The sequence below is a fragment of the Heterocephalus glaber genome, unplaced genomic scaffold (assembly GCF_053883595.1).
Source record: "Heterocephalus glaber isolate CG9 unplaced genomic scaffold, H.glaber_assembly_v1.0 deba00001452, whole genome shotgun sequence".
Classification (NCBI taxonomy): Eukaryota; Metazoa; Chordata; class Mammalia; order Rodentia; family Bathyergidae; genus Heterocephalus; species Heterocephalus glaber.
Window position 1 is genome coordinate 3,420,139 of NW_028258302.1, and position 25,897 is coordinate 3,446,035.

The 25,897-nt window shown below is 45.9% G+C and overlaps 1 protein-coding gene across 7 annotated transcripts in view; it reads left to right on the plus strand.

The window, feature by feature from the left end:
• Positions 1-20,217: 20,217 nt before the first annotated feature.
• Rims3 (regulating synaptic membrane exocytosis 3) overlaps positions 20,218-25,897 on the plus strand; it is a 39,069-nt gene continuing 33,389 nt past the window's right edge. For 6 of the 7 annotated variants that reach the window (XR_001182787.3, XR_015452719.1, XR_206363.3 and 3 more), the window contains exon 1: positions 20,219-20,540. The gene's annotated coding sequence lies outside the window, so the exon portion shown is untranslated. Of the gene's footprint in view, positions 20,541-25,897 lie in introns of all 7 variants that reach the window. The other variant, XM_013068193.3, reaches the window with a different exon arrangement.

The following is a 25,897-nucleotide window of genomic DNA, read 5'->3' on the forward strand; positions in this document are numbered from 1 at the left end:
TGTTTCTGGTACTGAGGATTGAACCCAGGACCATCTCACTGAGCTATATCCCAGTCCTTTTTTTTTTTTTTCTTTTCATTTTTTGAGATAGGGTCTTGCTAAGTTGCCCAGGTTGAGCTTGAATTTGTAGTCCTCCTACCTCAGCTTCCCAGAATACTGGGATTACAGGTGTGCACCACCATGCCTGGTTTGGCCTTGTTTTGATCAAGGAGATCTGAGTAGAAATAGCCTGAACCACTTCCCATCCCATGATTCAGCCATACATTTTTCCTCTCCCATGAGAGCAGCATGAGCCACGTAAAGCTTCGAAAGCTTCGGTCCCAAAATGAAGGTGTGCATAGCCATGGCTATCACATATGACATGTAATGTAAACAAGAAATAAACTGTTGCCATAAGCCTCTGAGATTGTTTTGGTTGTTACTGCAGCATAACCTAGCTGGCCTAATCTAATGTGACTTGGAAATTACCTGGAGGTAAACCTCTAAGAGCTTGTTTACAAACATGATCAAAAAATCAAACTATGATCCAGTTGTATTGGAGGAATCAAGAAGGCAGATGTGATTGTAATTTGTTAAATGAAAGTCTAGTCAATCTTATCAGCCAATCCTATTTGGAGAGAGATTCTTTGACCTAAAGGGCTTGATCAGCTATAGCAGCCTTCAAAACAAGCAATCATAGAGGCTAACAGCAGCCTTGCTCCTTTAGGTCTTGGCTCAGTCAAGCCAGCTTACACATTAGGATTTCCTTGTCCATGTCATCTACATGGTGGACAAGAATATCAGACCGCCTCGACTAAGAAATGCTTCAGCATGCTTTCCTGATGTGATTCTATTCTCACCTATCAAATCTCTTGCCTATAGGGACAAAATTGAGTAATCTCCAACCTACAGGATTCTAGTTTTGTTTTAGATAGAAGTGTTTAACTATATTACCCAGCTCCTGGACTGAAGTGATCCTTTCACCCCAGCCTTCTGAGTAGATGGAACTACAGGCATGTGCCAACCAGCTTCATGTATATATATATATATATATATTTGTATCTTTCATTGTAAATCAGATTCTGGTTTATATAAATATCCATTTTTGTGAGCTTAGTGAATACAAGAACTCCTCCCCGGGGTGGGTTGTACCACTCCCTGCTTACTGTTAGAATCAGGCCTGACTTTGCAAAGTTAAAGATCAGTTCTGGACCCATGATAAATTCTCTAAGGTTATTTGTCTTAGAGACCTGTCTGGATGCCCAGTTAGATTTCCTTAAGCCACATCCCTCCATTCCATTATGTGGCAGCTTTGATCTAAAAGAAAAACAATAATACTAGAGAGATATTCAAGTCATATGGTGTCAGAATTCAAAAAAGGAAGAGACAGGACTGGGGATTTAGCTCAGTGGCACCACTCTTCACAGGCACAAGGGCCTGAGTTCAATCCCCGGTACCAAAAAAAAAGATTATTACCACCTACAGTAGTATGAAATAGCGAGTGAGAGGGGTTCAGGAAAGATTTGCAAGGAGGTGACCTTGAACTGGGTCTTGAAAAATGAATAGAATTGGTAAAAAGCATGCTGTGTGTAGGTGGCCATGAACAAATACAGGAAGCAAGGGATCAGCTAAGGAAACAATAAAAGGAAGACTCATGGGAAGATGTATTATAATCAAATTGAGGCTCTTGGGTTTTACCTTCTGCTAGGGAGAGCAAGTGGTGAAAGTTTTTGTTGTTCCTTTTTTTTATTTAAGCAATTATAACCAATTTAAAGTGTATCACCAGAATTTTTCATCATTCCATACCAAAACTTTACACATTAAACATTAACTCCCCATCCCTGGCCCCTTTCTGTCTCTGGCAACCACCATTCTACTTTCTGTTTTTATGAGTTTTTTCTAGGTACCTCATATAAGTAGAATCATGCGTGTCTTTTTATGTCTGACTTATTGCATGTAACATAATGTCCCCAGGTTTTATCTGTGTTGTAGCATATACCAAAATTTCTTTTTATTGTGTATATAATACATTTTCTGTATATAATACATTTATTTATTTATTTATTTATTTATTTATTTATTTATTTATTTTATTTTGATACCAGGGATCAAACTCAGGACCTTGCGCTTGCAAGGCAGGTGCAGTGCCACTGAGCTAAATCCCCGGCCCAATACATTTATTGTGTATATATTACATTGTGACTTCTTTCCTTTTGCTTTGTTTGTTTTTGGGGTTTTGTTTTTTTTTTTTGGTACTGGGATGAACTCGGGTCCTTGCGCTTGCAATGCGGGCAGCGCAACCACTGAGCTAAATCCCCAGCCCTTTTGGGTTTTGTTTTTGAGGCAGGCCAGTACAGGCTGACCTTGAACTCAGTATATAGTCTTGACTGCCCTGGAATTTGTGATCCTCCTGCCTCAGCCTCCCAAGTGCTGGGATTACATGCCTGTGCTGCCACACCCAGCTTCTTGGTTTTTTGTTTGTTTTTTATTTTGATACCGGGTCTTGCTGTGTTTTCCAGGGTGACCTCAAACTCTTGGAGTTAAGCAGTCCATCATACCTGACTCTAGAGTACATTTTGTGTATCCATTCATCCACTGATGGGCATTTGAGTTATTTCTACCTTTTAGATACTATGAATAATGCTGCTATGAACATTAGGGTACATATATCTGTTGGAGTTCCTGCTTTCAACTCTTGTGTATGCACCTAGAAGTGAGCTTTCTGGATGATACAGTAATTTTATGTTTAATTTTATGTTTTTTGAGGAACCATGATACTGTTTTCCACAGTGGAATCATACCATTTACTATCCCCAATAGTTTTCCCAAACCAGAGTGATGGGGTCAAATTATATTAAACACAGTATAGAAGAGAGAACAGGATGGAATTTAGTTGTAGAATGATCAGCAGGAGATTTCCACAAGAGGCAACAGGTAATGAGGGTCTGAACACAGCAGCAGCAATGAGAACAGAGGGAAGAGGATACAAATCCAGAGGGGACATTGCCAAAGTAGGACTGAAAGGACTTGACTATTGATTATAAATAAGGGGAGTGTGGGGAGCAACAGAGAAAGAAGAATGCTAATACAACACCCATGTTTAATGCCTGGGAGGATGGCAGTCTCCAGGTGAAGGATGAGAGTATAGAGAAGTCACAAGTTTAGATTCCTGTGGAATTTGATTTGCAAATGGGACACAAAAGCCGTGAGGTAGACATTTGTTTTGCCTATGCAATACCCCTTGCCTTTTTGACTAGTAATGGCACTCTACTTTTTCCCCCCATTTTTGGAATCATTCTTCATTTCTTCAGGGTTTTTTTTTTCCCTTCCTTTTTGAGACAGTCTCATCAAACTGCTAAGTGGCACAGGCTGGACTCAAATTTATGATCCTCCTGCCTCAGCCTCCTAGAGTACTGGGATTATAGACATGTGCCACCATGTCTAGTCATCTTCCCTCAGGTTTTTATAGTGCAGGGCTGACGTGTGTGGCCAAGAGAATATTATTCTCAGTTCTCTGACTAGGGGAATTAGAATTCACCAGCAGTCCGATTGCTGAGCACCAAAGTCCATGCTGAGCTTTGATGTCCATTGCACTTCCCTCTGGGACTTTACTTCCTACAGGCTGCTCCTAACCAACAACAGAGCACAGCAGGAATTTTAGGACAAGCCTGTTCCTGGAATAAGCAGTAGTCATCTGATAGATGGCTTTAACTCAAGGACAGCTTAATGGCCTTCCCAGACTTCACTCCTTTCAGTCTAATTTGCTTCCACTTAGAACTCCTTCCTTCCCTCCATCTTTCACTTAGGATCCGCCCTGTATCACTGCCCCCGTCACTGTCATGGCTCTCTCAGTCTTCCCTAGTCCACTCCCATGTTTTCTCAGATTTTAAAAAATAATTTCTCACATTTTATCTTTTTAAAAAGATATCTGATTTCCGGGCTGGGGATTTAGCTCAGTGGTTTTGCCACCTGCTGCGCAAGCGCAAGGACCTGAGTTCGATCCCTGGTACCAAAAAAAAAAGAAGAAGATATCTGATTTCCTAAGGATGTGACTTGAGGGAGGGGAGGATGGGATGCTTCCTACCGTAGTAGCTCTCTTATGCCCATCAGCCATATTGGTAGGCACATTACCCAACTTGACCAATCATGATTGATCCCGAAGTCTTGGTCCAGTGCCTTCTCAGAGTTCTTTAGCATCACTTGGCTCCTAGACATTAGCCCCTTGATCCATCACAGACACTGCTGACAAAACCTAACTCAGTGTTATTCCCTGAGGCCACTTAGTTGCAAACATGAAGTCTATGCCTGATCCTGCAACTTCCAGGCCCTGATGGCACACCATAGAGCATGGGATATCTGGCTACTTGGGCAGCTGCTGAAGGGGTCAATGAAGCAATCTTGCACAGGGGATTTAGCGACTGAAGGAACAAATTGATCAACAGGAGCCAGTCAGAGGAAGGATCAGGATAAAACAATCCACTCTCCCTGCCATTCTCTGATGGACTGTTTCAAGCCATCATTTCTCCATATAACCTGTCTGGAGACATTCTGCACAGCCAAGAGACTAGCCGTGAGACTAGCTGTCTTTTCAGAGCTCATTGTGAAGTGCCCGCAAAAATTTCCTTGTATTGCTTCCCATTTTTTTGCTTTTCCTTCTCTTGCATTTACTTCTGCAGGATTGTGCCTTCCGAGTGAAGCTTTACCACTTAATCCCTCCTTTAGCCTTTGTTTTGTAGAAAACCTTGCATATGACTTACGACATTTTCTGAATAGAGGGGTACATGACCCAAACTAAGCTAAGCAAAGGCTTGCTAAAGATTTAAAATATAGATGTATTATGGAGAAATAGAGTTTCTCTCCTGGGAATCTTGGGTCATGAGGACCTGAGGCTGGTCATCATTCCTGCTGCACAGGGAAAGCTTGCCTGAGCAGGAAAGTGTCACAGAGGAAGGCAGAGCTCCAAAAGAGAGAGACAAAGCCCTGATAACCTTTGAGTTAGATGCAACTTTGCCCAGTATTCAGAGCTGTTTTGTCATTTTTTAAATCTCTCTAAAGGCAAGTTTTCCCAATCCATATTATATAAAACATGGTCACTCATGGACTCAATCACCTCCATTCAAAATATCACTCAGTGACTAGATCTTTAGGCTTAATTTTTTGTTTTGCTTTGTTTTTTTGGTACCGGGATCGAACTCAGGTCCTTGTGCTTGCGCAGCAGGCGGTGAAACCACTGAGCTAAATCCCCAGCCCTCTTTAGGCTTAATTTTTTTTGGTACTGGGAATCAAACTTGGGTCCTTGCACTTGCGTAGCAGGCATTGATTTAGGCTTAATTTTTGAATTCCTGAGAGGAAGAACTGCTACTTGGATTAGCTCTCGCCTCCGTAATCAACACTGTTATGGAGAGCAGGAGAGCATCATGTGGTGTAACCCTGCGAATAAAGATGTGCTGGAAGGTAGAGAATAGAGAAAAGTGGAAGTAGAGTGTTAGGCATACTTAATAATGCCTGGCTACAACCTGAGAATAAGTAAGGGGAGAGAGTGTGAAGAAAAGAGGACAGAACCATCTAAATCAACACTATCCAGCAGAGCTTTCTGCAGTGATGGAAATGCTTTTTATCTGCATTGTTCCACATAGTAGCCATTAGCTCCAGGTGGCTAATATATGAGCTCAAAAGATTGTGCAACTAAAAAACTGAATTTTAAATTTCATTTTATTTCAATTTAAATAGCTAAGTGAAACTAGTGACCATGTATTAGACTGAAAAGAGCTAGACGGTTAGTCCACTTTGGAAGGCAACATGGAGTATTGACCGTAGCAGGTACTTTGGAGACAGTCCAATTGGAGTTTAAGACTCAGCTCCATTTACTTAACCTCTGAGTTAGAGAGGTGAAAGATGCAAAGAACAGTCAATGGTAAGTGAGACCACAAAGAGAGAAAGGAGTGACAGATCTACAAAGGGTCAAAAAGTCCCATTGGATTTTACAATTAGGAAACTATGAGTGAATGAAGATGAGAAGTGTCAAAAGAATGATGGAGTAAAATCCAGGCCAGTTATCTACCTTTTGGATGTCTGCTAAGTTCCTTTCCTCTGAAGGGCAATCCCAACAGGGTATGATTGGTAATCCAAAATTTTTCTTAATTCCAGTGCCTATACAGGGAGCTGGGAGTTCAAAGCCTTTATTGAAGGGAAGGTTTTAAGGTCAAGCTAGAAAAAAACAGAATCAGAAGCATTGTCAGTTGAGGGGTCTGGAGCCAAAGGTAGAGTTCCCTAGACCAAGGAAGCCACAAGGAAAAGCACCTCATACTCATTTCTCATTACATGGTACTTACTGTGTGTGACTAAACTATGATTCCCTCAAGGGTTAGGACTATGATTATCCTGGTATCTCTAGCACTTAGTAAGTGCCTGGTACCATAGTAGGTGCTCAGTCAACATCTATTGGGTGAATGAATGCAAGTAAGCCAGTCCACTGTCTGGTACATAGTAGACACTCTATAAGGTTAATTAAATTATCAGAGGGAGAAAATTCTGCAGAAGATGTCAGATAATTCTTCTTGGCAACTGTTTGTAAGAGTTTGTATATTGCCAAGCACAGAAGAATTGATCAACAAGTGATTACTATAGTAATTATTATTAGTGGGGTGTAGGTTTTGTATGAGCCTGAGGGAAGGCCTTGATGGCAATGAGAGCTAACAGTGGATGATCGCATTTAATCCTTGAACCGACTCAGTGAGATAGGTTTTGTTAGGCTAATTTTATAGATGAGTAAACTTAAAGGAGAGACTTCATTTATCCAAAGTCACTCAGAAATAGCAAGAGTGGTATTGAACCTAAGCTTACCCAACTACAGAGTTCAGCTTCTATCAACCAGGGTTTGGGAGCCAGACAATAAAAAGAGGCTCAAAAAGAGAGCTTGAAGAAGGCAGTCCTGGGATCAAAATTATTTCTGCTTTTCATCCATTTGTCCAAATCTCAACATCTTCTCCCTTCTATGCCAACTGTTTACCTTCTTGCCAAGCTCCTCATCCCTTGTACTGAGTTCATCCCTTCTACTGAGCCCTTTTCTGCTTTCTGTCCCATTCAACCATATCCTCTCTCAGGGAAGCAGGCATTGAGATGGGATTAAAGGAGTGCTGTGGTTTGTTTTTGGTTTTAAGAAGAGAAATTCTACAGTAAAGGAATAAAGTAAATATTCAGGAAAAAAAGAGAAAATTGAAATGCAAACAAGAAAGGAATCTGCAGAGGTAAATTCTTGGGTCCTGAACACAGGTCAGAGGAAAGGTTCATCTATGGGACACATTATCAGAGTGAAGGAACACAGAGAATATGGACAAAGAATCAGGAAAGTTGGTAAAGGTTAGAATGCTTAAAATCAAGAGTTAAGAGGGCTGGGGATTTAGCTCAGTGGTGCTGCCACCTGCCTTGCAAGTGCAAGGTCCCTGAGTTCGATCCCCAGTACCAAAAGAAAAAAAAGAGTTAAGAGCCAAGCATGGTGGCACATACTTAATTCCCAGCACTCTGGGAGGCTGAGGCAGGAGGATAGCAAGTTTCAGCCCAATCCAGGCAATTTAGCCTACATTTCCCAGATTGCTCCTGCCATGGCCAATGGGAAATGCAGGTGGGAAACTGCTTGGCAAGAGGATGGCAGTAGAAGAGGTGAAGCTTTTGTTCTCTCAGCATCTTCTGAAGACTGGCAGCAGCCAGTGGTTAGACCTCAGAGACCTTCAGAGTTTCTGGCAGTGATGGTTGACAACTGCCACACTGCAAAAACAATGCCCTAGTAGTGTCTGTTGTAGGTGCACTTCTGTGTGTAGTAACACCCTCCCGATTGATCCTTCAGGCTATGGGGAATGTCCCAGTTGTGGGCTTTGCAGTTGTTGAACTGAGCAATGAAGTAATGGGGGCACACTGAGGGCCAGAGGATAGCTCAGTGGTGGACCACTTGCATAGCATGCATGAGGCCCTGGGTTCAATCCCCAATACAAAAGAGTGTGTGTGTGTGTGTGGTGGGGGGCAGTTCTGCTCAAATCCTAAGATAACTTGATTCTGTTGTGCTGGAGGGATGAGCTCCAGAAGGACCAGGGAGAAGCCTGGCAATGGGCACAGTTGGCACCAGGGACCAAAACAGAGGGCCCAGGAAGGGTGTCTTTGCTGCAGGGCAGAGTTTAGGGAGGGAAGAGGGACAAAGAATATTACTCCTGCTTGTTTTTTAGTGCTGCTGATGAAGAGAAAGACCGATGGTTCTCAGCATTCTCTGTCTTATCTTCAATCGAGTGCTCTGCAATCAAAACAAGAAAATGGAGTCCTCCAACAGCATTTATCCTTGCCAATATTGGAGGAACCATTAGAAAATGCTTACATCCAAACCATATTATTTCTGTGGCCTCCTGATGTTACCCAAGCCACTATGGGTAGCAAAGTTTCTGTGAGGAGTGATTGTGAATGACCTTGGCAGGATCCAAAGGAACACTGTAACAAGGAACTACTTCTCTTAGAGTCCCTTGCTGTGGTCAGTGGTGTTTTGCCAGCTGGTGTTAGGTAAGTCCTGATAAGAGAACTGTGAACTTAAGTGTGATCCATGATTAGAAACCTTCTAGACCCTACTCAGACATTAACTTTTACTGTGATCTTTCCATTTCAATATTTCCATCTGTTTTTGAAAGAGCATCAAATTCTTTAAATTAGATTATTTTAAGGGGAACGGTGGATTTGGAGAAATGATAGGTATTATCCTCTACCCCTTCTTCTTGCCCATCCTCCCTGGTTTCTGTGAGTATCAAATAAGATGATAAGCAGGGCCAGGGATTTAGCTCAGTGGTTCCACCACCTGCCTTGCAAGCAGAAGGACCTGAGTTTGATCCCTGGTACCAAAAAAAAGATGATAAGCAGGAAAATGCTCTGAAATGTACAAGGCATCGTACAAAAGCAAGGAAGTATTATCATCAACATAGTTGTTAGCTTAGGGAGATGAAGGCAAGGCATAGGCCAAGTGCCAATTTGGAGGCAGGAAATTTTAATGCCAAAGAAGAAAACTTTCTTTATTCAAATTCTTCATGGAGTGGCACTTTCTTTGGAGCAGACTTGGTACAGAAATCCTCTGAAATGCTGAAGTGGGTCCAGAAAAGAGTTAAGGGGACAGGTATGTCCTTCAGTGGCCAGGAGACACTGAGATATACCAGCCAGGTCTCTCCATTCCTTTGTGATCCAACAAAGGATACAATCAAAGAGGGAGGTAGATTGTATCACCAGGGCGTAGGTTCAAGCCAAGTGTGTGTTGGATTCTCCAATAGGCTCTTTAGCCAGCCACCAAAGTATTTTGGGAGCCAGGATGTCATCAGACGGTGCAATACTGAGCTCACTGCCAACAATGTAAACACCATTCCCTCTACATCTGGAAAGGACCTTAGAGATAGTGTAGTCAAACTGAGGCCCAGGGACTTGAGATGATAACACAGTAGGATCAGGCTCACTGGGCTAGGAGGGACAGGAACCTACTCAATATAGATCAGATACAAAGGAATGTCTTATAAGGACAAACTGAAAGGCCAGAAGGAAGGAGGTAGGCCTCAGACTCACTGCTGTATTCATTCTGTCTCCTCCCAACTCCATTCCATTTCTGGACAGGTCTGTTCCTGTCTCCTAGACCAACACTCAAGCTTCTGCTTTCTTGGTCACTGCTCCCTCTTATCTTGGTTGCCACGTGGCTTTCCTAGCCAAGACCTATTTCTTTCTGGCCTTTCTACTTCAACTACCTCTACCACCTGACAATTTCCTTCTGTTCCTTGATCCTAGAAGGCTCTAATTGGCCTATCTCAGATTGTTGTGTGAGATCATTGGTCAGAGGTCACCAGCTTATATATGAAATGGTGACCCTTTGTCTCAGGTGCTGGCCCCATCTGCTCAAGTCTAGAGGCTGCAGGGGCCAGGAAGTCCAAGGCATGCCCCAGAAGTATTCATGGGCTGGGCAGCTTTTCCTCCATGTGGCTGTCAGACAAAATTTGCACTATTTCTAGGACTATGATTCGAGTTCAAGGCTCCAGATTTTCTGCCTGGAACTTTCCCCATGGAGTTGTCATTACTTTTCCTTATTAATGCAGCAGATATATCTTTTTTTTTTTTTTTTGTGCTGGGAATCGAACTCGGGTGCTTGCGTTTGTGCAGCAGGCCACGAAACCACTGAGCTAAATCCCCAATAAGTATGCTCTTTTTTCCTTTTTTTTTTTGTACTGGGGATCGAACTCGGGTCCTTGTGCTTGCACAGCAGGCGACAAAACCACTGAGCTAAATCCCCAGCCCTGCAGCAGACATATCTTAATGCCTGCTAAATGTCATCATGAATATCTTCCTCCTTTTCCTCCTCTTCCTCTCTTCCCTGAGGAACTTGTGATATAGGGAAGTTAAAGGCAGAAAAAGAATTAGGATTCATGAGTGTATTAGAAGAAGTATAAACACAGTAGTAACACTGACTGAGTACCATGTATATCACTGCTGACTACATCAATTTTCTCATTTGATCTTTACAACTCCCCTATGAAGTATGCAGTGCATTTCACACATGGGGAAGGAAACATGCTCAGAGAACAATTCTCAGAAAACAAATAGTACATCATAGTACCTCTGGTGCCAAACCCTGCTCTGTTCACACTGGATGTGCAGCTGGTACCCTGCTGTTGTAGTTCTGAGAACCATCTTTGCCTAACAAGGAGGCAGGGATGACTGGAAGAGCAGTGGACTTCCAGAAGGAGGTGCTATCTGATCTGAGCCTGAGCAAGCTATTTATCAGGCCAGTGTGTGTGTGTGTGTGTGTGTGTGTGTGATACTATAATCAGAGGGAGCCCAAGCAGAGGCTGGAAAGACTGGAGGAGCCAGGGCAGGAGTAGGAACACATTGCAACACCTAGGAGTGAATGCCTCACCTGCTTCACTCTATTCCCAGCCCCAGCAGAATATGTGAGGATGAGGCAGGGGGAAGCATTGAGAAGGACCTAGAAGCAGAAAGCATATTCAACAGGACCTAAAGAATCAATTGCTATTGCCTGGCCTTTCATCCTGGACTAGATTCTCAGGGTGCCTGGACAGAGTCCAAAGCGGAAACGCTCAAAAGGAGAGAGTATCATTACAATATTAAACTATCAAGGACCCCAGCCGAGAGTCTTGATCTCCTGCAAGGCAATACAAGGCAAGGTGAAGGAAAGATGAAAGACCTCGAAACAAGACTTAAACAGAAAGTGAGGAACCAGGATGAGCTACACCAAGCTTGTGGTGAGGACCCCAAGCAACCAGGACCATCGGTATTTATTGATTACACAAGCATGGGTAAGAATACGGTAAGAGGGTATGTATGTATGGCATCTAGTGATATTAGCTGACACAGGCAGGGCTTGTAAAAGGGGGATAAGGCATTCTTGCAAAAGGAGCAGAACAGACCAAAGGTAGGCTCACAGTTAACTAGTAGACTACTGAAACAATTAAAGGAGGAACAGCTCCAGGAACCCAATGTGGTTTGGAGCCACATGGTTCTCAGTCCTCAGCAGCAATGTTATCTCACTTAGGAGTCTTGCAGCTTCACAAATCAGGACTTAGATCTCTGAGGTAGCCATTGGCAGGGAAACTGTACTAGCCTGAGCACCAATCAACATGCTCCTGTGAGTCACATAGGCTTTGGTCCAGCTCCAAGAACATCATAGCCAATTGTGGGGGGAAAATGCCTGCTCCATACTGCAGCCCTCTCTAAGCCTGTCCAGGAGTTGTCTGCCACATTAAACACTAAAAGCAACACTAACAACCCTCTCTGCCCCAGATTTCCTGTGTAGTTTTCTTCTGCCTGACTTTTAGGTTTTAGATGTCACTTTCCCCAGGAAGCATTCCTTGATCTCCCAAACCTATTTTAGGGAAACTGGGACACTAATTTGTAATTGCCCTTTGCTTTTTCTGTCTCTTCAACCAAGCTGTGAATTCTTTGAGGGCAAGAAGTGGATCTTGTTCACCCTTCCATCTCCTCTTGGTAGCTCTTGGTAGAGACTCAGTAAAGCACAGGTGAAAGAATAATAAATAGCCTCCAAGAGGCTTCAGCCAAGTTGTTCAGGCCACATGAATTTTTCTGCCTCTGGAGTCCTACTGATCTCAACACTTAGAATTCTACACATGATTGAGTGAGGGGAAATTTAAAAAATCATCTATCTCTTCCCTCCACTTCACAGATAGAGTGATTGATGTCCAACAATTCTTACCAACAATTCCAATTTATATCTCCAGCCATAATTTCTTCTGTGAATGCCACATCTAATCAGTTTCCTATGCAGCTTTTCATCTGGGATGTCTGATGCACCTGCATATAAACACAACCAGGATGGGACTCAGCATCACACTCACCTCTGGTCCTCCTCCATGGTTCCCTGTGTGGGTGGAGAACATCACCATCTGTCCTGCGGCTTTGACCAAAAAGTTGAGAGTCCCCCTTAACACCTCTATACAGCCTCCTGTCACCAGGAAAACATCAAGTTAGTATCTACAACCTAAATCACAAAATCTCTCCAACTCCTCTCTGCCTCCTTATTCCAAATACCCAACAGATCTCAGTGGACCTCTGGGGAAAAAAATCTCACTACTTCTTCCGAATCTATTATTTCCTTGTGTCAATCTGTATTCCTCAATGCAGCTGGAGTGACTTTTTTTTTTTTGGTACCTGGAATTGAACTCAGGACCTTGCACTTGCAAGGCAGGCGCTGTGCCACTGAGCTAAATCCCCGGCCCTTGGAGTGACATTTTTACAATGCTGCTTTCTCTTTTAACTCATCTGCTAAAAGACTTCCAATGGCTCCCCACTTTAAAAAATTAATAATAATTATAATGTCTAACACTCATGGAAAACTTATGTCTCAAGCCCTGTGATAAGGATTTTATACATAGCAATTCAGTTAATCCTCATAACTCTAAATATCCCCATTGTATAGAGGAGGAACTTGAGACTCAGAGAAGCAACTTCAGGTACTTTGCATAAGCTCTTACCCCATTTTGACCCCCAGTCAGATTTCAGATGCAATTCATTTGAAGATCTCCCTTGCTAGGTCAGACCCTCTCATACCATGTATCCCAGTTTTAATTAGACAACTATTTAGGGGAGTATTTGATGGATGTCTGTCACTCTAATAGGCCTTAAATTCTATGTTTGTTTTGTCCATTATATCCCAAGTACTTGTTGTTAGGAAAAAAAGAAAAGAAGAAACAGAGGTACGAGCTCAACAAGACAGGTTTATTACAGAACAAACCTGAGAGAGATCACTCTGGCACTAGAGACCAGACCAGCTGCTATGGGGTCTTTTGTAGGGTCACAGGGAGGGGGAGTTCAGTGAGAAGGTATTGAAGACCCTGGCTGAGAGTCTCAACCCTGCAAGGCAATACAAGACAAGGTGAAGGAAAGACACAGAAACAAGATTTAAACAGAAAGTGGGGAACTGGGATGGGCCATGCTGAACATGTGGTGAGGACCCCAAGCAACCAGGACCATCAGTATTTATTTATTTATTACACAAGCATGGGTAAGAATAGGGTAGGGCAGGGCCGGGGATTTAGCTTAGTGATTTCACCGCCTGCTGCGCAAGCACAAGGACCCGAGTTTGATCCCCGGTACGAGACACACACACACACACACACACACACACACACACACACACACACAAGAATAGGGTAGGGGGATACGTATGGCATCTGTTAATATCAGCTGACACAGGAAGGGCTTGTGAAAAGGGAAATAAGGCATTCTTGAAAAAGGAGCAAAACAGACCAAAGGAGGGTTCAGGGCAAGCTCCTGAAACAATTAAAGAAGGGGCAGCTCTAGCAATGGAATGTGGTTTGGAGCCACACGGTCCTTGGTCCTCAGCAGCAATGTTATCTCACTTAGGAGTCCTGCAGCTTCATAGATTAGGACTTAGATCTCCATGGCAGCCATTGGTGAGGAAGCTGTAATAGCCTGCACACCATTCGGCATGCTCCTGTGAGTCACATAGGGTTCAGTCCAGCTCCAAGTACATTGTAGCCAATTATGGGGGGAAATGCCTGGTCTATACTGCATCCAGCTCTAACCCTGGCCAGGGGGGGTCTGCCACAAGGGGAGGTTTTGGCTACCTGTCAAAAACAAGGCTTGAGAGAGCAAAAGTGGTAATGGTTGCCCAAGGATGAGACAAAAAAGCATAGGCTACTATCAATAGCAATCTGATAGTGTTGTGAGTCCCTAGATGCAGCTGTGTTGGGAGGGGGCATTTAGAGGAGTCTCTGATCAGGATGGCAATGGTCGGATACCTTCACTTCTCATATAACAAATACCTGATATTTGTCAAATCAATAAGAGGCATTTCCAATAGAAGAGGGGATATGGTCAGCTTTATTTTGTAGAAGAATTTCTCTTTTGTGGAAGTCTGGGGGGGTGGTGGTGGTGAGATCAAATCTCTGACAGCAACTGAACTGGGAGCAAGAGGAAGTTAGTCTTCACCAGGAGAGTGTCAGTGGGGTTACAGAGCATCAAGTGAGCCAAGGAGATATTTAGATAGACTGGGGCTGGCCCTGATAATTAAGTGTATAGAGATGCAAACAAAGGAGGAATGGAGAGTGATACTGGCTTAGACCATTTGTACCTTAAACTGTCATGTTCATCAGCTTTCCATCACTATAACAAATTCCTGAGATAATCAACTTATAAAGAGAAAAGATTTATTTTGGCTCACAGTTTTAGAGGTTTCAGTCCATGAAGGGTTTGGCCCTGTTTGCTTTGGGCCTATGGCAGCACATCATGGTAGCAATACCATGGAGGTTCTTTTGCTCAATTTGGATGGAAATCATGAGGAGGGAAACTGCAGCTTCCCTTGTATTAACAGCTCTGAGCTTTGATTGGTAGCAGCTATCAGCTTTTAGTGTTAGCAGCCCTCCTCACTGCTCTCCTGGCAGCTAGAGTCAGCAGCTACTAGCAGCCCTTTGGAATTCTTCCAGCAACCAACTCTAGAGGCTCCTGGCAACTCTCTCTTGCTGTCAGCATTTCTCTGGCTGCTAGCCATCCTCAGTATTACCAGCCTCAGCTGTAGGCCATTTTGGGTCCAAAAACCTTAAATGTTACCAGTTCTTAGTGTAATCAGCTCAGTCTGCTCTACTTGAGATAGAAATCATGAGTAGGCAAAAATATACCATCCCCCAAAAAACTTTATTAGGACTTATGCTGAAGCATAAGGGGAGCTGAAAAGACTGACCTGCTAAGGATATGGAGGAGGTTGCTTATAGAGAGGAAAAGGTGGGCTCATATATGCATAGTGTCCTGCTGGCTAACTGCAGACTTTCTTAGTCATGAGTAGATGAGGGAAGGGGGAGAGGGGAAGGAAAAAGGATTAAGTAAAAAGGATTAAGATGCAATAGTTATCACTCTCCATGATGAATGTATTCATTATTTATCAAAAATATGTATTTTTGGGCCAGGGATTTAGCTCAGTGGTTTCGCCACCTGCTGCTCAAGTGCAAGGACCCAAGTTCAATCCCCGGTACCAAAATAAAAAAAAAATTTTTTTTTTAAAAAGTAGATGAGAGGCTCCTTGTGGACCAGATTGAGGACAGCCACAGAGGGTTGGAGTCATTTAGGCAGAACTGTGCCCAACGCTTGCTGCATCCAAAACAAATGTCTCCCAGAGTAGTCATGAGTGTCTGTAGCTGGCCATAAGGCACTCAAGGCAGTCAGAGAAAAATAAAAAATTCTTTGGGAGCATCAAGCTCTTCTCTCCTGTCTCTTCAGCAGCACATAGTGAAGCAAAACTGCTCATCTCATGGCTGAAAAGTGAAAAAAATGGGAGTGGGGTCCCACAGTGCCCTTTGAGGGCAAACTCCCCCACCCCTGTCATGACCCAAGACTTTCTATTGGATCCCAACTCTTAAAGTTTCTACCAGTTCCATGCCAGGGACCATGTCTTAAACACACAGACCACTGGGGGACACTTAAGATTCAAACCACAGTGACAGGGTTGGGAGTATCTGCAAGGAAAGAGGCAGCTTGGGTTGGCAGAGAAGGTGGTCTCTGGACCAAGACCACAGAAACATGGGAATAACTTCAAAAATCTTTGTGCTTTGACTCCTTGGCTTGGTCCTGGTATGCTTTATCCAGCCTTGTCTCCAACCTACCCCTATGCTCTGGGCACAGCGACCTCTGCCCTTCCCCTGGTCCAACTCTCTTCTTCCCTCACTCCTCCCTTGCAAGCCACAAGACCCCCCTTCAGGTACATCCCCCCTAGGGTCCCTGATTCCGCCCCTTTCTGGAGTTCCAGGATTCGAGAATATTTCTCCTCCTGCTTCCCTCAGTTTATCTCAGTTCTTAATCCCTGGTACCTGGTACAAGGCCCAGAACAAGGCAAACTTCACATAAGTATTTTTTGGTTAAATTTCCATAGGTATGTGACTCTATCACATCAAGATTTGGACTTAGGAAAGGAACATCAAGTCCTGGTGCCACCACTTAGAGGTTGGACAAGTTACTTCTCTCAAACCTCAGTTTCCCTGTCAATTGGAGAAGGGAGGTATTACATATACATATGTCACTGTGCTTTGGATCCCCAGGATGGTACTGGTGGAAGCTTCAAGAGGTGGGACCTCAGTGGGAAGTCTTAGGTCAATATAGTTGCGTGCGTGCGTGCGTGCGTGCGTGTGTGTGTTAAGAAAAAAACCCTTGCTTTAAAGTCAAGCAAGGGGCATGAACTGGAACTCTGGCTTGTAATTCCAAGGATGGCCACCTGGAGGAAGTGGTGAGCAGCCTTGGGGGGACTGGCTCCGAGAAGCTAAGGCTCCTGCTGAGGCCCCAGATGGTAGGGCTGGGGTTTCCGGGCTTCCCGGTCTTTGAACAGGTGGGCGCTGGCCAGGGCGCAGTGGGAGGAGCCGCCGTGACGTGCTCAGTCCCTTTTCAATTTGGAAGACAGCCTGACGGGCTAGAGCCAGCGGAGTAATTTATCCCCTCCAGTTTATGATTTGTCTTCTACACTCTGTTATGGTCGTTTCTTCTGTATGGAAGTTTTTATAGTCAAACATCGATATTTTCTCTATGGTTTCTATGCTTCATCGTGCTTAGAAATCCTTTTCCAACCCAGAGGTGGGGTACACACCTGTAATCCCAGCACTTAGGGGGCAGAGAAAGAGAATTATGGGGCCAAGACTGGACTCCGTGGCAAGACTCTTGTCTTAAAAAAATAATAATAAAGTGTTGTTCATCTCTAGGATTGTCAGACCATTCGTTCATGTTTTCTTTTGGTTTATTATGGCGTTATTATTTAAATGTTGCTCCGGGGGGATCAAGATACGCTATATGTACCAATTCCCCAAACAAATGTAATTATTATATATAACAAACATGTACCAATAATAAAAAATGTTGCTCCACTTGGGATTTATTTAGCTGTAGATGAGGATATAGCTTTCTTTTATGTCCCTAAATGACCTGCTGGTTATTGGAAGGCCTGTCTTTCCTCCATTTATCTGAAGTCCAGTCTTCATCAAATAATGAATTCCCATGTGTTGCTGGTTCCATTTATTTTATTTTTCATTTTAACAAATTAATGAGGCCCAATATAATAATTTGATACATGTATAGAGTGTAATGATCAAATTAGGGTAGTTAACATTTCCTTTTTGAACTTAAATTTTTTTTTTCTCTATTGGGGATTTTTTTCTCTACCCAGTGCCTTCACACTGAGATACATCCCCAGCATCTCTTTTTTTTTTTTTGAGACAGGGTCTTGCCAAGGTGCTTGAACTTGCAGTCCTCCTGCATCAGCCTCTCCAAGTGGTAGGATTACAGAAGTGTTCCACCATGCTTAGCTCTTATCAAAAATCTTTTTTGATTAATATATAATGATTGCACTTATTTAATATGGTGTGATCCTTCAGTACTTGTAAAATATGTACCAGCCAAATCAAAGTAATTAATGTTTCTGTCTCCTTATCATTACTGTGTGTTTGGGGCCTTCAAGTTCCTTTCTTCTAGTAATTCATAAGGTATATAGTAGGCTACTATGAACGACAGTCATGGGTAGTCTCTATTTCTCTCTCTGGACTGAGCTCAGGGCCTTGTGCACATTAGGCAAGTGTTCTGAGCTACATCCCCAGCCTGGGTCCATTTCTATGCTTGTTTCACTGATCTATCTAGTTCTGCTTCAACACCATATTGCTTTAACTACATCAACTTTATAGTATGTTGTTATATCAGGTAAGGCAAACTACTTTGTGAGTGTGTGTGTGTGTGTGTGTGTGTGTGTGTGTGTGATACTAGGGATTGAACCCAGGATCTTCACACTGAGCTTCATCCTCAGCCTTTTGTTTTTTTAATTTTGAGACAGATTCTTGCTAAGTTGCTTAGTTGCCCAGGCTGAGCTCAAACTTGTGATCCTCCTGCCTTGGCTTCCCAGAGTGCTGAGATTATAGGGTAAACCTTTTTTCATTACTTTCTTCTGAGATTTTAAAAATTCATGTACATGTTTTTCCTTCCATATGCATTAAGAACCAACCCCTATCCACCTCATCCTTCTGGAAGCCAATATGGAACTTTGAAGCACTTGATATTGTATGCAAAAATGACTATAACTTTTTTTTTTTTTTGGTACCGGGGATTGAACTTGGGTCCTTGTGCTTGTGCAGCAGGCAGCGAGCGAAACCACTGAGCTAAATCCCCGCCCCTTGTATGCAAAAATGTACATTTGCACATGTCTCTGAGGAGAAAGTCCAAGGTTCTCATCAGATGTGCAAAGGGAGCATCTGGTTTACCTATCTTTGAACAAAAGCAAGGCAAGGGCATAGAGGATGCTAGATCTTTTCTCCCCATTCTTTACCCTTCCATTATCCCAGATACTTCCTGGGCCCCCACCTCGCCTCCCCAAATGTACCCCACCACCACCAGCTCCAGAGCAATTGTTCACCACACAGGCCCTATTTCTAGGGCAAGGCCTGGAGTAGAACAGATAACATTTCAATTAATTAGTAAATAAAATCATGAGTACCAGCTTCACCTCTGACCAGCTATGAGACTCAGTTTAAGGCTCTCTGCATTTCCAGACCTCAGTTTACCCTTCTCACAGACTAGGTGAGAAAGAAAGAGATAGAATGAGGGGAGTGTGGAACAAACAGCTCGCTGTTGCCAGGAGGCCCTTTAATCCCAACAGTTTCCCTTGTTTCCTACCTTCCCAGTCCCCACACACATTTTAATTCATGCCCTTGGCAAGGAGCCTGCTTGCTTTACCAGCCTCCAGCAAATATTAATAATACTGTTCTCTCTGTGAATGAGTGAAATGAAGAATACTGGAGCCCAAGAGTGGAAATGATTAGTCCTAACCAAGCTTAAACCAGCAAGTGGGGAGTAGGCATGACCCGAAGTGAGACTTCATACAGTGTCCTCACGTTTCTAGCTGCTCAGGACTCATGTCATCCACTTAGGAGTTCGTTTAAGCAGTTGCTAAGTCCTAGAACAGGGTTCCTCAAAATATCGGTACCATTGACGTTTTGGGGCTTGATAGTTCTTTGGTGTCTGGCTGGCCGGTGCATTGGAAGAAGTCTTCCAGCGTCCAGGGTCTCTTCTCACTAGATGCCAGGACCCCGCCCCCCCCATCAAGTTGTGAACACCAAAAATGTCTCCAGACATTGTCAAATGTCTCCCAGGGGACAAAATTGGCTCAGGTTGAAAACTACTGCCCTAGGAGAAGGCGGGGGTTGACTTAGGTTACAAGGCGGAACACTCTATCCTTTTACTCTGTCCAGAAAGGACACTGTGAGGTCGTTTCCTTCACAGCAAACACTCGGACAAGTCTTTGCTTCTGAGTTTCCGTTTCTTCACCTGTAAAATGGACTTGGCGATTGCAAGTCGTTTCTCCTCCTCTCATCATCTGACGTTTGTGGATCTGGTCCAGGGTAGTGCACCAGGCACCGCGGTGCCAATGAGGCCCTGGGAGGTGCCTCAAAGAGAAGGATGGGAAAGAATAGATGCCAGGGGTAGTGATAGAGAGGGGTGGCCAGGCAGGCGGCAGGAGCGTCCTAGGGACAGAGATGAGGCTCGAGGAGTCCCCAGACCCGCTCCTTTGAGGGCCACTCCCTGCTCTCTAGAGGGTCACCCCCTTGAGGCCTGCTCTGCGTAGGTACAGTACCTCCAACCCCCCGCAAACGCTTTCCTTTTCCCAGGCTCCACCCCTTCACATGGCCCCGCCCACCCACAGAGACCACGCCCACCAAGGCCCCGCCTCCCTCTTTGCCTCCCGCCAGCCGGGGCTGGGGCTTTGCACCCGGCGGCTGCTGAGCACCTTGGCGATTGCAGAGCCGGGAACGCACGCAAGTCGGAGGGGAGCTGCCCAGTCCAGTGGCTGGCGATGCCCCCGTGAGCCTCCCTCACCGCCCCTCCCCGCCCCGCGTCCCTAACCCCTCCGAGTCCGTGCCGCCCGCCCGGCCGCGCCTACCGCTGGGTCCGCGGGGCGGGGTCCTAGGGCAGCACCTGCCCCGCCTTGGGGAGCCGCCTCGGCCTGCGGAGCCCCCTCCGGATCTGGACGCCGGCCCCACCTCCCGGTAAGTCGGCAGGCCTTGCTCGCCTGGGAGTGGAAGTGGGGAGGGGGCTGTGGTGCGGGGAGCGCGGGGAGGGAGGGTTCCGGCTGCGAAACGCAACGTCGGCATCTGAGTGTGCCGGGCCGGGGGGGCGGGGGCTGGGGAAGCGCGCGCGGTGCGTGCGGGGCTCTGGGGCGGGGGCCAAGGTATGAGAGGGGGCGGGGGCTCGGGAAGCCTGGAGAATGGGGAAGGAGACCCCGAGACTTGAGTTCTTTGGTATTGCTCAGAGTACCTGGGGGCCTCGTCTTCAACAGCGTGGCCTCTCATGGCATTTTTGGAAAGTGCTTAAAATCCCTCCTGGAAAGAGAGCTGGAAGGCAGCCTGCCTTTCTCTCTCCTGCCTGTGCCCTGGTTGAGAAGCGGCCACTTTTTCCTCCCAGCATGACACCATTGTGGGCCCAGAGCATTCTCCACTCTATAAGAAAAAAAAAAAGATTGGGGGTGCTCATGGTGCTCAGGGGTGGGAAGAGGAGCGCTTTGGGGAAGCTGGGAAAGACAGTCACTGGTGTGGTGGGGAGCCCAGGGTTTAGGGAGGCTTGGCGGGACCCTTGGTGCACAACTTGGACACCCTGTCCTTCAGGCATGGTGTATCTTCCCTGGTTGGCCTCCTGGCTGCCTGGACCCCATGTCCCATCACCTTCTCTGGACAACCCAGCTCTGAGGAATAGGGGTTCTTCCCTGTATGCTGGGCCTGGAAGCTCAGCAAGGGCCCATAGCTTCTGTGGTCCTCGACTCGGGAGGGCAATGTCCTACCTAAGGCCAGAGAATGGGAGGACACTGTTTGACACTGCCCCCTGGGGACAGTTTGAAAGTGGCCCTTCAGGGTTCAGGAACCTGGATGAGTGTCACTGTCCAAACCTAGCCCCAGGGTGTTGCCTGGGTGTGCGGAGGGAGGCTACTATCCCTTCAGTCTTGGGCTCTACACATAATGACTTCTCTAGTCTGAGGTTCTTGGGTTGGGGCTGAACTGTAGGAGGAGGGGGTTTCTGGGTTGGGACTAGGCACTAAGAGGTTAACAAGCCATTCTCTTAGTTGCTGCCAGGCACCAATTAGTCTGCAATCATGCAGCTGCCAAGTGTCCCTAGGGGGATGTGGTCAGCCTAATGGGGCATTCTCTAGTTGGGTAAGGGCCTACCGGGGAGGTGGCCCATGCACCCTGTGCTTAAACCAAGCACCAGACCTTTTGGAGTTTGCTTAGGGTCCATAGACCCCTTTTCTGTTCTCTCTGTGTGCAGCTACCTGGCTTAGGCACTTCTTGGGGTTCTACACTTACAGGATATGAAGCCCTGAGTCAGTTATATTTGGCTTCAAACCCAGGCTCTGCCACTTTCTGGCTATGTGATATTAAAGAAATCACTTCCCCTCTCTGAGCTTCTTTCAGTAAACAGTCCTACCAAGTAGGAGTAAATTAAATGGTGGATTGGAGCTGCTAAGCCCAGTGCCTGGCAATCAGGAGAACCCAGAAGATATCTCCTGAATTCTCAAGCAACCCCCAGGCCAAATATTTGCTGGGGCAGATATGCAAGAGCCAGGTGCTAGGGACCATGGTCCCTTCTCTCGGGGCATGTGGTCTGTGTCACTGCCTTAGCTATTCTGTCTCCCTCCTTGCTCACCAACCCTTCTGGTCTCTGGACATTAATTAGATTTTATTCTGCCAAGCCCAGGGCTGAAGCTGCTACTCTCTGGACTCCTCCTCTCCATGCCCAGGTGCTGTGCTCAGTGGGGTTTGTCAGGGGTCTAGGTGATATCTGCAGCTACAATAGTGGCTGGCCCTTTAAAGAGGAAAGAAAACAATTATCTAGCCTGGGCATTGCATCAGCTGAAGCCTGGAGGGTCCCTGGGGAGAGGGGGGAAGACTAGTGGTTGATTTCATTAGTGCCATGTAAGAACTCTCACCTGAGTCTGCCCCACTCCCCAGCCACAGCCTTCTCCCCAAGCAACAGCAGCTCCAGGGCCTCCTCCCACCCTGGGAGCCCCACCTCGGAGGACTGTCTCTGCACCTCCACCCATGTTATGGGCCCAGGCAGAGGGGGTGTGGGAAGTGTCTCACGCACAGTCCTTTTGCTGACTGGCGGTGTCTCTGCTCCTGGCCTTCTGCTGACTTGGGGTGCAGGGTGCAGCTCCTATACTGGCATCTTGCTGACAATGAGGGTACCTCCCCCAGTACTGTTCGGCTGACCTGGGGATGTCTCTCCCACATTGGCATTTTTTTGACTCAGGGGCGGAGAGACGTTGACACTGGCCTCTCGCACTGACAGGGAGGCCATCTCCCACACTGGTGGACTGCTGACCTTCAAGAAGAGCTTCATGGTCTGGGGGTGTGGACTGAGGGCGTGGGTTAGAAACAAATGTTCTCTGGGTGGAGGCGAGCTGGCACTGGATGGTGAGTCACAGAGGTGTGAGGTCTGGGGCAGAGAAGAGACTAGACTTGGGCATCAGACAGACACATCCTCTGTCCTGTTTTCATCCTGTTGCCATTTCAGGGGGTGGCTTAAACTCCTGAGCCTCAGTCTCCTCTGGAAAATAGGATTAATTTGCATCCATAGCAGCCCACTCCATCTGAAAAGGGATTAGGAAATGAAATGCAGTAACCCGATGCACAGCACCCACCCCATGGCTTGCAGGTAGAAGGTACTTAATGTACATTGGTTCTCCTCCCCATGCAAGGTTGGGCTCTTCACACTTGGAGCTCAAGATACCTGGACAAGAAACGAAGGGTCAGGGATGAGTGGTGAGAAAGGAGGAAGAATTCAGGGCCTTCTTGCCTCTTGCAGGGTACTGAGAATGCATCAAGCTCTATGAGCCAGTAGGTCCCTGCCTCAGAGTTGTCATTCTAGCAGGGTCACAACCCATAGAGCAGATAATTACACATGTGACAGGCATTGAAAGGAGGGACTTGGAGAGGCTCCGAATCCATCACCTGTCCTCTGGGGTCTGGAAAGGGATCTTGGAGAAAGTGACACTTTAGCTGAGGCATGAAGGATACCAAGGAGTTGAGGAAGCAAAGAGATGAGGATGAAGAAGGGGAATCATGTGTCTAGGGCCTGATGTCATGGGGAGGGAAGGTGTGAGCAGCCCCAGGGACAGCTGGGTCAGACCTCCTTGATCTAGCAGGATAATTACTGAAGAGGTGGGAATTTCTTCAAAGGTCATCCTCTAAAGGATTTTAAGCAGAGAAAATAGGGTCAGATTTCCAGAAAGTTGGATAGGGTCTGTGGATTTCAGGCAGAGCCTTTGTACAGTGACCTTTTGACTTCTCCTGCCTTCTCCCTGTGTAGCAGCAGCTTTGGTACCCAGGGAGTGGTTGTTTATGTGGCTTGTCCCAGGAGGAAGGGGGCCAGTCCCAGTTCCTCCAGCTCCCTCTCTCTGAGCTAAACTCCATCTCAGCCTTGTTGACAAAGCTTAGCCCCTTTGGGGCCAAGTTTTCTCAGTCTCCCTGGGGAGCCAGAAGGCAAGAGACAGGGATTTGGCACCAGGTTGGTCTGTGTTCACATCCCAACTCTGCAGTTTATGAGCAAGGCACACCCCACCTCTGAACTTCAATGTCCTCTACTATGTAAATGGGTTAATATTAACCTCTCTGTAAGAAGGATAAAGTGGGGGCCGGGGATTTAGCTCAGTGGTTCCACTGCCTGCCTCGCAAGTGCAAGGTCCCGAGTTCGATCCCCAGTACCAAAAAAAAAAAAAAAAAAAAGAAGGATAAAGTGAAATTCTAGGTGGAAATCACAAAGCCTGATTTCAGTGTCAGTTGGTTTTTTACTTTATTGCATGGATGCTAATTCTTACCCTGGACCAGGTGCAGGGTTGGCTGGGGTTGGGAGCAGAGTGGGTTTCAAGAGTTCATGGACTTAGAAGGAAGGACTCTGTATTTGGTTTAATTATCTGTTGTCTCCATCTTGAAAATCTTAATAGTTTTGAACAAGAGATCCTATGTTTTCTTTTAGCACTGGCCCTTTCATATACAAAGCCCACAAATCACTGAGGGGTGGGAAGAGGCAGGGAAAGACAGACCTGCAAGTAATTCCCCACTGGAGTACGTAAATAGTGGAGGCCCTGACTAACTGCCCAAGGGGTGGGTGGGAGGTTAATCATAGTAATGCTTATTTAATGCTTATGGTCTGCTCCTTCTCTGCTAAACACTCTCCATGCTCATCTTCAAGCAGCCCTATGAGTTAGGTACAATTATTGTCTCTATGGAATAGATATAAAGAAAGAGGTCTTTGGCCAAAGTCACCCAGTTTTCAAGTGGCAGAGCTTGGGATTCCAAGTCAGATTGTCCAGCTACAGAGCACAGGCCTGGGCCAGGAAAGTCTTCACCCAGGAGAAGGAGCTCTCTGAGCTGGCCCTGAAGGAGAACTTGGCTTTGCTCAAGGGGAAAAAGGTACACAGGAAAAGGAGGGCACCCTCAGCTGAGAAGTGTCTGCTGAGCGTGTCCTGCTTACCATGAGATGGAGAACCAAAGCCAGAAGCTTCCAGGAGCTGAGAGGAGGTAAGCTTTGGGTTTCATGGCTCTGAGTCTCTAAGCTCAGGGCCCCTGGTCACTCTGCCACAGGTTCTGCAGTTCCAAGATTCCTCAGAACTGTTCTGCCTTCTCTTTTCTCTCCATTATCCCCTCCTTTGCCACCCCTCGGGTCATCTCATTTGCTAGCCTAACTTTAATGATCTCTTCTGGGTTCAGGGTCTGCAGCATCTCACTGCTTTCTGGACATAGACAATCAGCCTCAGGCCCAAACCCAAGTCCCCAGCTCTCCCCACCCACACCTGCTCTGCTTCCAGGGTCTCCAGCTCATCACTGGCACCATCATCCACCCACTTGCTCAAGCTGGAAGCTAGAAATTCTCCTGGACTCTTCCCCTTCCTCGCCCCCACATCCCACAGCCGAGCCTCAGCAAGTCTTGTCAGTTTCCCTGAATACCTCTGAGTTCGTGGACCTTCTTCCTGCTCACGGCCCCTTCTAGACCACCATCACTGCTCACCTGGACATTGGTGACAGCCCCATACTTGGTTAGGCTCCTTACCTTACCATTCTTGCCCCCTTGGTTTCATTTTTTACACTGTAGACAGAGTGATCTTCTAAAGATAAATGTTTGACTTCCAGGACTTCTTAGAATAAAATCCAGACTCAGTGATGCAGCCTCCAAATCCCTGTGTGATCTGGTCCCTACCTCCTTTTGTATCATCTTCTACATTAGCTCTCTCCCTCAGCTCAGGACTTTCACACTTGTCCCTAATCCTGGCATGCATTGCCCCCTCTTGGGGCCCTGTTAGCTCCTACATATCCTTCGCACAGACACACCAACCCCTCCATAGGACCTTGCACTT